Here is a 13,734-nt window from a genome sequence, read left to right on the forward strand (position 1 = left end):
GCCATGCTGGGGCACAACATTGAAAAACTTTTATCAAATGAATCCACCCCAGTGCTTATATTTTCCTGTTAAGCCTGCTACTTATTCTATCGGTCGCTTTTTGCCGAGCCACTAAGCTAAGGGAACGTAAACACACCAACACCTGTTGTCAAGTGGTGGTGTGGGACAAACACAGACACAAATACTGACACACGGACACATACAGAGACACAGACACACAGGCACACAAATACTCTCTCTCTCACACACACACACACATACAGAAATACATCTAAGACGGACTTCTTTCAGTTTCCGTCTACCAAATCCACTCACAAGGCTTTGGTCGCTCGAGGCTAGAGTAGAAGACAGTTGGCCAAGGTGCCACGCAGTGGGACTGAACCCAGAACCATGTGGTTCGTAAGCAAGCTACTTATCACATAGCCACTCCTTCGCCTATAGAGAATTTGATAGAGATTGGTACAACAACGAGACGTCTGAGAAACTGGTGTCGCTAAATGACAGGAAGCCGGAGACTAGCATTTTCTCATGAACATGCTCACAATTTCAAAGGGTTGAGCTTTACACTTATACGAAAGAAGTTTCCTAGCGCAGTCCTTAATTCACTGTAAGTTACTTGGTTCAGCCCAAAATGATGAAATACAAGTCGAACAAGGTGGCATAATCCAAGATACTAGCACCGCAGGCATGGCTGAGTGGTGAACAAGCTCATTTTACAACCACATAGTTTCGGGTTCAGTCTCACTGTGTGACACCTCAGGCAGTATTTTCTGCTATAGTCCCGGGCTGCTCAATTCCTTTGTGAATGAATGTGATGGACGGAAATTGTGTGGAGCTCGTCCCACCCCACATACACACACGCACACACACACACACACACAGAGTTTTCGTGCCTATGTCTCCCTTCGTCCCAGTCACGGCTTGATGACTCCGTAACACAGACATCTTGCAACGGAGACCGCTAGCTGGAACCAAAGGTATGAACTCAATATCTTGTTTGACCACCGTTAGCGTTGATTATCGCCAGGCATCTTTTGTACATTGAATGCGCCAAAAGATTTATGAAGGCCATGGGGATAGCAACCCACAATCTGTTTAAAACTTGCAATGAGCTGTGAATCAGTTGTCAGCCTTAGGCGGATGTCATTTAGCCTTCTTTGGATTTTGTCCCACAAGTGCTCTATGGTGTTCAAGTTCGGACTTAAGGCAGGCAGTGGCAGTGTTTGGATGTTGTACTGTTGAAGAAAGTCTGTTGTCAACCTGGAAATATGAGTACGGGCGTTGTCGTGATGGAACATATGATTCCGATGATAGACAAAGTATCACGCAATGTGAACCTCAACACTTGGTCGATGTAGCGAGCAGCGGTTACACCATTGTTCTGGCCTTGGTTGTTGTTTTCGAAAAAACCAGCTCCGAGATTCTGGTTGAGTGCAACACTGCCCCATACCTATTTCTTTATTACCCACAAGGGGCTAAACATAGAGGGGACAAACAAGGACAGACATAGGTATTAAGTCGATTACATCGACCCCAGTGCGTAACTGCTACTTAATTTATCGACCCCGAAAGGATGAAAGGCAAAGTCGACCTTGGCGGAATTTGAACTCACAACGTAACGGCAGACGAAATACCGCTAAGCATTTCGCCCGGCGTGCTAACGTTTCTGCCAGCTCGTCGCCTTACCAAGATTCTCTGCCCGCCCACCATGAGTCTCTCTCCATCACAGACATCGGTCTCCATTGCAAACTAAAAAACAAAAAGGACAAGGGGAAATTTGTTCAAAAGAAACCGTTTAAGGCAATGCCCCCAGCATGGCTGCAGTCCAATGTCTGACACAAACAAAGACATTATAACACCAGAGCTTGAGTCGTCACTATTAAACCCTACAATCTTCGACCGACTTACCACTTTCATCTACCGCTTCTTGAATACTTGTTAAATTCAAAAACAACACTCAATTCATAGTATACCGAACAACTAAGACTTCTATTGTTTCTCGTTATCTATCGTTCTATCGCTTCCCAGCGATAATATATAATAATAATAATAAAACAGACAATAAAACCGCCTTATCGTTATATACAGCAATGCTGGAGAAACATTAATTGCTTAGAGAAGTCTACTTATCATACAAGGCAAGAAAGTTACATATCTTTGGCCTGATGTGGCGAGATAGCAACAATGAGGTTTTTCAAATTAAAAGTGGTTTGACATGATATTGTTTATTTATTGGAATTATTTCCACACCAATTTCTTTGCAACAAAATACCATTTAATCACGCTATTCGGTGGATATATGTTGCTCAAGTGTGTGTGTGAGTGTGTGGGAGTGTCTGAGAATGTATTTATGTATGTGTGCGTGTAAGTGTGCGTAGGCGTGTGTGTGACTGTGTGTGGGTGTGCGTGTGTGTATGAGTATATGCTTGTGCGTACGTTTCTTGCCTGTGGGTACGATGTACATTTGTATGGAGATAAATGTGGGCGTATATATATATATATATATATATATATATATAGAGAGAGAGAGAGAGAGAGAGAGAGAGAGATAGATACATACATACATACATACATACATACATAAATATGTGTGTGTATGAATATATGTACATATATGTATATAATTGTGTGCATACACACATGTATGTGATTATATGCACATATAGATATATATATATATATACATACATATATATATATACATAGATATACGCATACACACACTCATACATATATGCATGTATGTTTGTATAGTCTATACGCGCATACACATGTAAAATATTTGAAAACATAGCTGGCACTGCGGGAGTTCTTCATTAGTTGTCGATTGAAGATCTCAAAATTTTGACATATTCCAAGATAAATGCTCATTCCAGCTGCGCCCAAACAGCATCGAAGCTATAAAGAAGCAATACTTTTTTTCAGTGGCCACTTTATACACATTACAGCTTCAATCATCCTAACCATGGGGCAACAATTTTTCTATACTCACCGTAGATATATAACTTGCTCTCAGCCCTCTTATGCATCCCGTTTTTGTCATACGAATAATAAAGGATTTCTACGATTCTAGTTCAGATGAGGGTATTATCGGTTTGGCAACCAATAAATAGCAATTGGACATATCGTACTCGTGCTTCACACGATCCCTTAGTCATTATATGTACTAGGCGTTTCCTTTAATGACTAATATGCATTTGTGGACGTCTGAGAATGTCTAGTGGACTTGTTTGTATGCATTATACATACATACATACATACATACATACATACATACATACATACATACATACATACATATATATATGTCACGGCTGCATCCACGTTGCACGAGAAAAGCCATTGCCAAGAAGACTTACTGAAATGATTCATGATTGTTGCCATGTGATGTTCTTATATAACTTTTAAGCCCAGCCAAGCTTTTACATATTTTATTACATACTAGACAAATGTGCTGGCTGGCAGGAGAAACAGGTGCCACCATATCCACTCTCTTGACATGTCTTTTTAGACCTCCAGCTGGGAGGCACACCCTTCCACATTTTACACATTTTCTATTGTGAATTTAAATAGCCACATCATTGTTTATCATGGGTGAATTTCTGTAAGAATTATGATGGCTCACCAGGCCTGCACGACTCAAATATCCCCGCCCAGAAACCACACATAAAAAGCAACATACTCTCACTTTCCACAGGTTCCCCCCTTCTAAGCTCCCTCTAATGCTCTCATACTTCGCTCTCTCCCTCTCAAACCGGTGAACAACCTTCATGCACTATCTTCCTCCATCCTTCGCGGTCATGTGCCTCCCTCTCCCAATCACCAGCTGCAATTCCTGTCTGTATTAGAGCATTTTTAAGGCAATCCGTAAACCTTAGTTTATGCGCTGGTCTCCTGCCATATTCCAGCTCACCATACTGCTTGGGCAGTTGCTCATCACTCATCCTTACCAAATGTTCCCCCACCTCAAACATCTTTGCAAAATCATTGACTCTATACGTCTACTGCCACTCCTCTCAAGCACCTACTCATTACTAATGGCAATTTTCCAGTTTATACCCCAAATTTTTCTCAGACAGTATTGATGAAATCGTTCCAATTGCCTTACCTGCCTACTCTAAACAACCCATGCCTCACTTCCATATATCAAAGATGGGAGGTCGCATGTGTCATACACCTTAACTTTAATTTGTGAAGATATATTATGTTGTTTCCACAGACGCTATCAAGTCTACCAAATCACTACTAGTCCTGCTGATTCTGTATGGAATTTCATTCTCAAGACCAGCAGTGCTCAATGTAGATACATACATATATACATAGATAGAGAGATAAGTACATATGTATAGTTGTGTGTGTGTGTATATATATATATATATAATTCTATGTTTATCTACGTTCTTGTCCCGTACATATATATATATATATATATATATACATGCATGCATGCATTCATACGTATGTATGTAAGCATGCATACACACATACATACGTATGTATGTCTGCATGTATGTAGGAAATATTGATGAAAAAGTCGAAAAATGCAATTACAGCATACGCACTGTTTAGAGTATAAATATTCTAATCCCGTAAGCTTAAACCATTAATGGAAAAACCGAACTCCTCGTCCAACAATAACACGTTACTTTAGTAGCTATAATGGAATGAAAACACTAACACCAATGGCAGAAGGATGCATATCACCGTTGAGTAGCTTAGTCTGGATTTAATATCATACGAGTTTGAAGCATGTTTTTAAAACAAAAGTACTTATGATTTTTTACGGCAATGGGAGCAGGACAGCAAAAATAGTCATACGCAGATGCAGGCATAGGTATTCTCACATATACTGGTATGGCAAGAAATAAATAAGTATACATATATATGTATGTATGTGCATATATATCTATTATATAAAATCCGTTCTGTCTGTCTATGTGTGCGCCTTCTAGGATCTCGGGCATCCTCCATCCGATTGCGTTCAAATTTGATATGTAGATACCGACGATATCAGAGCGTGTATAAGTTTTGAAAAAATTACAAATATCAATTCCAGGTGAGAATGCGATCGATAAAGCCGTGGGAAATCGTTTTTCTTTGGGATAGAAAAGAAGTCTATCTTTATTTCTTCTTATGCTGGTGTCTCAAATTTAGGTTAAATCAGTGTTGCTCAAATGGGAGACATATAGGACGGTCGGACAAGTTGTTTTGAGAAAATCTGGTTTAAATATTTGACAACTCAGCACCGTTCATTGGACGTGGGGCGTTTTGCTCGTATATATTTGCTCATCAGATAATTGATTATATTGCTGAAGAGATCGGGAGCGGCCATACATCTCTGAATGACTCCGCTGTTGATAGAGAAACAATGAGAGTCCTTCCCGCTCATCCGCTCGCAGCTCCCCCCCTCTCTCTCTCTCTCCCTCTGATGCTTCTCTGCTTTCTTGCTGCAGACGATTTTATAAGAAGGGGAGGATGATGCCCCGGGTCCAGTCATTTGAGAGCTACTTTGACACTCGTACATAACTGATCATTAAGGCGATCCACTGAATCATATTTTCTCCACCCACCTTCAAAATTACTGCGGGGATACCGCAGATTCCATGTTGGCATCGACATCGTATACTTTGTCAGCTTCTCCGTCAATCTAGGCTCCATAGTTAACAACAAGGAAAATCTGACCCCGGAGATAAATTGCTGACTTGGTCTGGCTGTTAGGGTCATGTTCTCATTATAGAAGCTCCTTTGGCGTCTCTGCTCCATCTCCCGGATATACAAAACGTAAGTTCTCTCCGTTATTTATGGGGAGGAAACTTGATCCTTCACGAAAACCGTTGCAAAGATGATCGACGGCTTCAGTAGCAGAGCTCCGAGAACCATACAGAACACCAGATGGTACCATCACGTTTCCAACGAAGAGCTACGTGCGTGTATGCATCAGCCTATAGCCTTCCACCTCATAGCCATCAACTGCATGATCTGGTACAGACATGTCCTCCACTTTCTGCGAGTTCATACCACCTGGGCCTAACTCTCCTTCTACGTAAAGCTGCAGGCTGGTAGAGGGCCTGTTGCAAGCTTCAAACCGGGTGGCCGGACGTGATTAAGGAAGATATCCACAGGGCCAACATTATTTTGGAAGATGCAGAAGGAATGGGGACGATGCGGGGCACCGGTGGACCTGATCGGCTCTACGCACGGTGACGCTGACCTGAGATGACCCTAACCCCAACTAGCAAGAGAATGAGCAGAGCAGACAATGAGCAGAGCAAGAGCATGAACAGAGAAGAGCAGAGAGCAGGAGAGCAGGGCATGGCCAGAACATATATATAATGCATACCTAAATATATACATACATATGTACATGTACACAAACATACTTACATATACATGAATATAAATATTTATGTGATGTTTGTCTGTATGTATGTATATATGTAGAAAATAAATATGAGTATAAGCACATATGTATTTATTACCCCTTACTTACACACAAACACACTCATATAAGTAAGCAGCAGTCACATTTGCAATCACGTAATTGTTCACACATATATACGTGCACTTACATGACTTAAAAATCATATTAAGCCATCGTCGAAATGCATGATGTTTTACATTTGCTTAAAATCAAATAAATTTAGAATAAATTCCATTGAAATATAGTAGATGAAAATGTGGCGTATGGTGCAAAAGCATTTAAGAATGAATACCAAATTGTGTAACAGAAATTAAGAACAGAAATAATGCGGTGAGGGGAAATAGTAATACCAAATCCATTACTATTTTGAAATCAAAAAATTCGGTGTAATCCCACATGGAAATGGTACAGAGTAGAATTAACTGATAATCGTAAATGTAGTGTACTGTCACTGTTCTTATAGTTTGTATTAAACAGGTCTGGCATTCACATGTGCGCTTATTCTCTTATTCTATTATACTTGTACTTGTTTTACTCATCAAATTACAGCTGTACTAGGGTGCCACCTTGTAGGGTTTCGTTGAACAAATCGACCCTAGTGCTTTTTATTTTAAGCACGGTTCTTATGCTTTTCGTTCCCTTACGCTGATAATATGTTAGAAGGGCGTAAACAAAGCAAATCTTGTTGCCAGTTAGTGATTCGGGACAAACACAAAAACAAAGAAACTTTCACATAGATACAAATACATACATAGGTGCGTATATACGTACATATATATATATAGGCGTGTATGCTTATACATATATGTATATATGTATATATATATACATATATACAGAGAGAGAGAGAGAGAGAGAGAGAGAGAGACACACACAAATACAGTTATCTCTCGCCATATCGCGGTTCAACTATCGCGGTTTATTATTTAAGCCTACGTCGATACCTCTATGGTGTTGTTTTGCATTTATAGTGAAATAGATATATACAATTTACAAAACTAATTTTAAGAATATACAGTACTGTACTGTTTCTACTTCACGGATCTTCACCTATCGCGGGGGTTTTTGAACTTAACACCCGTGATAGTCAATACATACATACATACATACATACATACATACATACATACATACATACATCTATATACATACATCTATATACATATATATATATTGATGTATATATATATATATACAGGGTGTCCCAAAAAATGTATACACACTTTAGCAGCTGATAACTCAATTGATATTTTTTTCTTTCCAGATGAAACCTATAGGATTTAATGATGGCAGTCAGATTAAGCTTTGAACAAAGAAAATTCATTCTAAAATGATACTGGAAGTGTGAAAATGCAGCTGAAGTACAAAAACAGTTGGGGAGGGAGTTTCAAACAGATCCACCAATGCAACTCCCTATCACTTGAATTAGAGATAAGTTTGAAGCTGATGGAACTGTTCAGAATGTCCACGATAAGCATTCCAGAAGACCCCGAACATCAACAACCCCAACAAATCAAGGAGTACTGGAAATGAATCACCAAAGTCCAATAAAATCTGTGCGGCAAAGCGAGTCATGAGGTAGGTATTCCAAAATCATCTGTCCAATGCATTTTGAAGCATTGTCAATGGAACAGTTACATTCCAAGATTAGTCCATGCTATTAATGATGATGATCCAGACGAAAGAGTGCAGCATTGCGAGTGGTACTTGGAACGATGTGTAGAAGCTGCACACTTTCCAACAAAGATTGTGTGGAGTGATGAAGCCACATTCAAATTAAATGGTTCAATTAACTGCCACAATTGCACCTACTGGGGTCCTGAGAATCTGCATGTTATGGTAAAACACCATGTTAATTTGATATTTGTGTGGTGTGGTTTATCATCAAGAGAATTAATTGGACCATTCTTTTGTTATGCTACTGTGACTGGTCCCGTTTACTTGAACTTGTTTCAACAGTCTGTTATGCCAAGCATTAGAGAAGACTTTGAAGATGAGGAGTTTTATTTTCAACAAGATGGGGCACCCCCACACTACCATTGCTATGTTAGATCCTTCCTTGATGAGATCATGCTAAACAGGTGGATTGGAGGAAGAGGTATGGTTGAATTCACCAGACCTCACACCACTAGACTTTTTTATGGGGATACCTTAAAGACAAATTCTACGCTATGAAACATACAAGTCGCTGATTTGAGAGCAGCCATTGGACGAGAGTGCACACAAATACCAAACAAATTCTTTTGTGATATTTGTGATTCCATTCCTTTGCGTTGTCAGCAGTGCCTGGACCAGACCGGACATCAGTTTGAAAACAGGCATTGAGAAAACAATAAAATAATGTCTGTAGATTCTATTAAATTTTGAAAATGAAGTGTCTTTTAATAAACAACTACTTTACAATTGTTTAAAGTGTGCATACATTTTTGGGGGAGACACTGTATATATATATATATATATATATATATATATATATATATATATGTATGTATATATCTGCACAACGGGGAGGGGGAAGTCTATTAGATCACCCTCAGTATGTAGCTGGTACTTAATTTATCGTTCGAAAGGATGAAAGGCAAAGTCGACCTCGGCGGAATTTGAACTCAGAACGCGAAAGACAGACGAAATCCCTGTTTCTTTACTACCCACAAGGGGCTAAACACAGGAGCTAAACACAGAAGAGACAAACAAGGACAGACAAACGGATTAAGTCGATTATATCGACCCTAGTGCATAACTGGTACTTAATTTATTGACCCCGAAAGGATTAAAGGCAAAGTCGACCTCGGTGGAATTTGAACTCAGAATGTAACGACAGGTGAAATGCCGCTAAGCATTTCGCCCGGCGTGCTCACAGTTCTGCCAGCTCGCCAGCTTCAAATGAGTATTAATAACACGGCACATTTGTGACAAAATTATTGTCTCACTTAATTGTTCACTGTTTTCTACTAATGTATAAATATTTATAAGAAGGCTAATACTACTTGACGCATTTTTATAACGTCATTAATATTTCCTATTGCTTAGCATTATAATATTTCTTCATATCACTCTATTCGATTTCAAATCCTGCTGAGGGTAAGTTAATTTTGATATAATACAGTCGATTTTGATATAATAAGTAGTAGACAAGTACAAGAATTGAATTAATCAACTAAACAACGTTACTTATAGAAAATAAGATAATATTATTTAGAAAATCGATGACAGAACCGGTAGAATACCAGCCGAAAATATTAGCCATATTTTGTTATGTAATTTTATGTCTTAGTTTACGAGTGGGTGCTGAAATGTTCCTGGCTTTAAGGGTGTTACGAAAGGCATGGCTGGAGCCCCAAACCTCCGAAATGTTTTACAAGGGTTAGAAAACTGAAGGAAGGCTGCAATGATTGTGGGAAGCTGCGAGGGGAATATGTTGAATAAATCATAATAAACTAATCCCCCTGAATTTTTTTTTTTTTTTACCTAAAGTCAGGAACTTTTCAGCATCTCATCTTAAGACTCTCAATGCTAGTTTGAGACATTTATTATAACAAGGAGCACGGAAGTATTGGTTTTGATAAAAAAAAGACTGCAGAAATAAATCAATATTTATGGCTTGCAGCTATACTAAAAACCCAAGTTGACGTACGTTGATGTGGATCGGGAATTTCAGTTCGAGTGGGCAATAATGATAAAATTGTTTAAGAGATGATCCAGAGTGTATTTTTATTGTAGTCATATGAAATATATTTCATATATAATATGATGAGAATTTACAAAAAAACGAAGACCCAAGACGAACACGGGTGTGTAGACAACAAACCGATGTTTAACGCTCTGGAAGTGAGAAAGTCATTTACGTTTCGCGCCAACGCTCTTCGACAGAAAGGAACACAGAAATAAACAGGGAGAGAAAATAGAAAAAGGTATAGTGGCTAGCGACCCGTCATTTAGTGCAATTAAATATCTGTGAACTGCTCCGCATATAAGTATTATAAATTTTCTACCTAAAATTTGGGTAGTTCCTATGAGACAGTGTGGGAGACATAACCGCCAACACTCCGTTTAACAGTTTCCATATCTGCTGAGTAAGCTTAAAAACCATGTCTCCGCTCCCATGATATTAGTGCAACGTAGTCTACACAAAACTATGCAATCGCATCTCATTTATTCTTGTGACGCATATTGTTCTTGTTGGTTAATGCAAAATAGCATACCACATTTAGAATCGGCATGCATAAATCGATATTTTTTCCTTCGAGAACGAGTATGGAAAACGTCACTCTAAATTGATGTGACGCGTGAATTACAGCAAGCATTCCAAAATTATGTTTTAAAGGTGTGAATTGAATTTCATTGAAATTACACATTGACATCATTCATTTATCCTATTTTGACGCGTCGGTACAGACAGCCATTGATTTATAGAATTTGCGAAGAAAGGTAAATGTAACAAGCACAATTATCAGCAAAAGAATTATTGAGAACAACGCAAGTTTTATAGTTTTCTTGCCGACGATTACATTCTTCACCAACATGAAGTAGTGAAGGCTACACACAATCACTATTGTATATTCACAGTGTATGACCATATATATATATATATATATTTATATATATAATATATATATATATGTATGTATATGTATATATTTGTGTGTGCGTGTGTGTGTTTGTGTACGTGTATGCTTGGGCGTGTGCGTCAGCGCGTGTATATATATGTGATTGCGTTTCTGTGTGTATGTTTATACATGCATGCATATACATAAATGTACTTATGTATTATGTATGAATATATATATATATATATATATATATATATTATATATATATATATATTATATATATAGGTTATAAAATGAGATAGGGGTTGAAAATTCAACCCACCATGGGATAATATATATCCAATATACTGCCAGATAGGTACCCAACAAGACTAATACATAGATGTTAAAAATTGTCAAACAATCAGTTCATCTATTGTATTATATGGGTAAAGGTAATAATATTACCGTAAATTAATACTACAAAATTAGAGAATGGAGAAACATACTTAAATCAATAAAACATCAACTATCAGATGATACTCAATCAATACTTTAATACACCATTACATATCGGTAAAGGCACTATATAAAATATACAGTAAGAGTAAATAGACAAAGAGATATAAGTAAAAAATTTTCAAATATAATATGTAATTAAATCAAATCTGACAGCTGTTTCGGCAGTGAGGGCAGTCATACCTCATTTAACCTATAAGCCATAAAGGCAGGTATAAATGAGGCATTAACAAGGATGTCCCACGGCCTCTTCAGAGAATTAAATTAAATTTGTTATAATTGTGAAAAATATTATTAACCATATACATATAAATATAAAAATATAAAAAAATGTAAAATATAAAAAAAACTTATACTGAGTATCATCTGATAGTTGATGTTTTATTGATTTAAGTATGTTTCTCCATTCTCTAATTTTGTATTTATATATATATATATATATATATATTCATACATACATAATACATAAGTACATGTATGTACTTATGGTTAGTGTCATGGATGTGGGAGGGGAGGGAAGCCACGTGGAGGAGGGCAAGGACACGTTTGAGGTATTGCGAAATCAATTCTGTGGGGCAGTTATAGGCGGAGACGATGGGGCGCCCAGGACTGTTGAGCTTGTGGATTTTGGAAAGGAAGTAAATACTAATGCGTACAATGAGGCTGGGGGTGGTGGGAGACGGGAGGAGGCGATGGGGTTATCGATAGTGGATGATGCAATCTGTTGGTAACTGTGACTGGAAGGCAGAGGGCAATAGAAGGAGGTGTCTTGAAGTTGGCGGAAAGCTTCAGCCATGTAGAGGTCTGCGCTCCACACAGCCACAGCTCCACCCTTGTCGGCTGGTTTTATGATGATGTCTTTGCGGCGTCGGAGCCATCGAAGGGCTGAGTGTTCGGCCGGAGAGATGCTGAAATGTTGAGAACGCCTGCGAAAGTTAAACCGGTTCACAATACATTGGCAGATGCTTTCAAAAAGGATCAACTGCACTCGCCAGGAGCTGGCGTCGAGTGGGATGGTCCTCTTCATTAGAAGCAGGTGGTGTGTTGTGAAATAGTGCATATAGTCTGACGCAGCGCATAAAGCTATGAATATCAGCACAGGTCTGAAATTCGTTACTGGATGGAGTGAGGGCCATGAAGCACAAACCCTTACTGAGAAGAGAGCGCTCTGCCTCAAAGAGGAGAAGATAAGGAAGAATAGTAGCAACAGACTGAAGTGGAAAGGGTGGATGACTTATATGTGGGATGGGTAGTGGGGGTAGGAGAAGGGTGGGAGGAGAGAAAGGAAGCATAAATGCGTGGGATGGAGTAACGAAAGGTTGGGGTGAGGATGAGAGGAAGTGTATCAGGGAGGGGTAAGGTAATGGCATCGGGTGTAACAGAATGAAAAAGTGGAGTTTACGTTGTTTAGGGCGAGCTAAGATGATTTAAATGAATTATGAAGCGTAGGAAGTTGAAAGAGAGGAGATAAAGATGGGATAAGCGAGAGGGAGAAGGCGGCTGAGGGAGTGTATTTTAGAGAAATTAGAATGAATGGTGGCACGCATAAGGCGATAGGAATTAGTAGGGTCGTATAGGTTGGATAGCAGAAACAGACTGGAAAGTGAGGTAGAAATGGAGGCACAAGCCTTTCGGGATGAGGTGGTGGTGATGAGCGACTGGGAAAGGAAACGTGGCTCAAGAACCGTGTCTTTTTGAAAATCAGTTGGGAAAGATTAATACAAGGTTGAACGCAGCGTAAAGGAAGTGTGGAAAGGTACTTCTTTAGGTGGTGTGAAGGTGGAGGATGAAAGATTTGTAATCGGGCTTGCTTGAAAAATGAGAAAAAATAAAGGAAAAAGGAGAGTTCAAAAATTTCAAAAATCGCGAGAAGAAAAAATAGAAGAAAAAGAGAAGAAAAGAAGAGAAGACGAAAAGGAAAAGAAAAGAAGAGAGAAAAACAAAATAACAACGTACGGTGTAAGGAAAAACAGAATAAGAAAAAATAGAAAGTTCAAAAAGGTTAAAAAATGTTCAAACGTCGTGTTGATTTTTCATCAACGGAAAAGTCCAATGAAATCCATAAGCATATCCAGTGATAATCTGGATGGAGTGCTGGTATGACGAGAGGTGCAGAAATTCAGGAAGTAGTAAGTCCAAAGTGTAGGAGGTTAAAGCAGGATAAAAGTGGTGTGACCAAGTGAGCGTACAATATATAGTTGAAATTTATAGAAAAACAAAAGACGAAGACGGGTGTGTGAACAAGCTGGTGTGTTAGTTTGACGC

The sequence above is a fragment of the Octopus sinensis genome, linkage group LG8 (genome assembly GCF_006345805.1).
Source record: "Octopus sinensis linkage group LG8, ASM634580v1, whole genome shotgun sequence".
NCBI classification, from domain to species: Eukaryota; Metazoa; Mollusca; class Cephalopoda; order Octopoda; family Octopodidae; genus Octopus; species Octopus sinensis.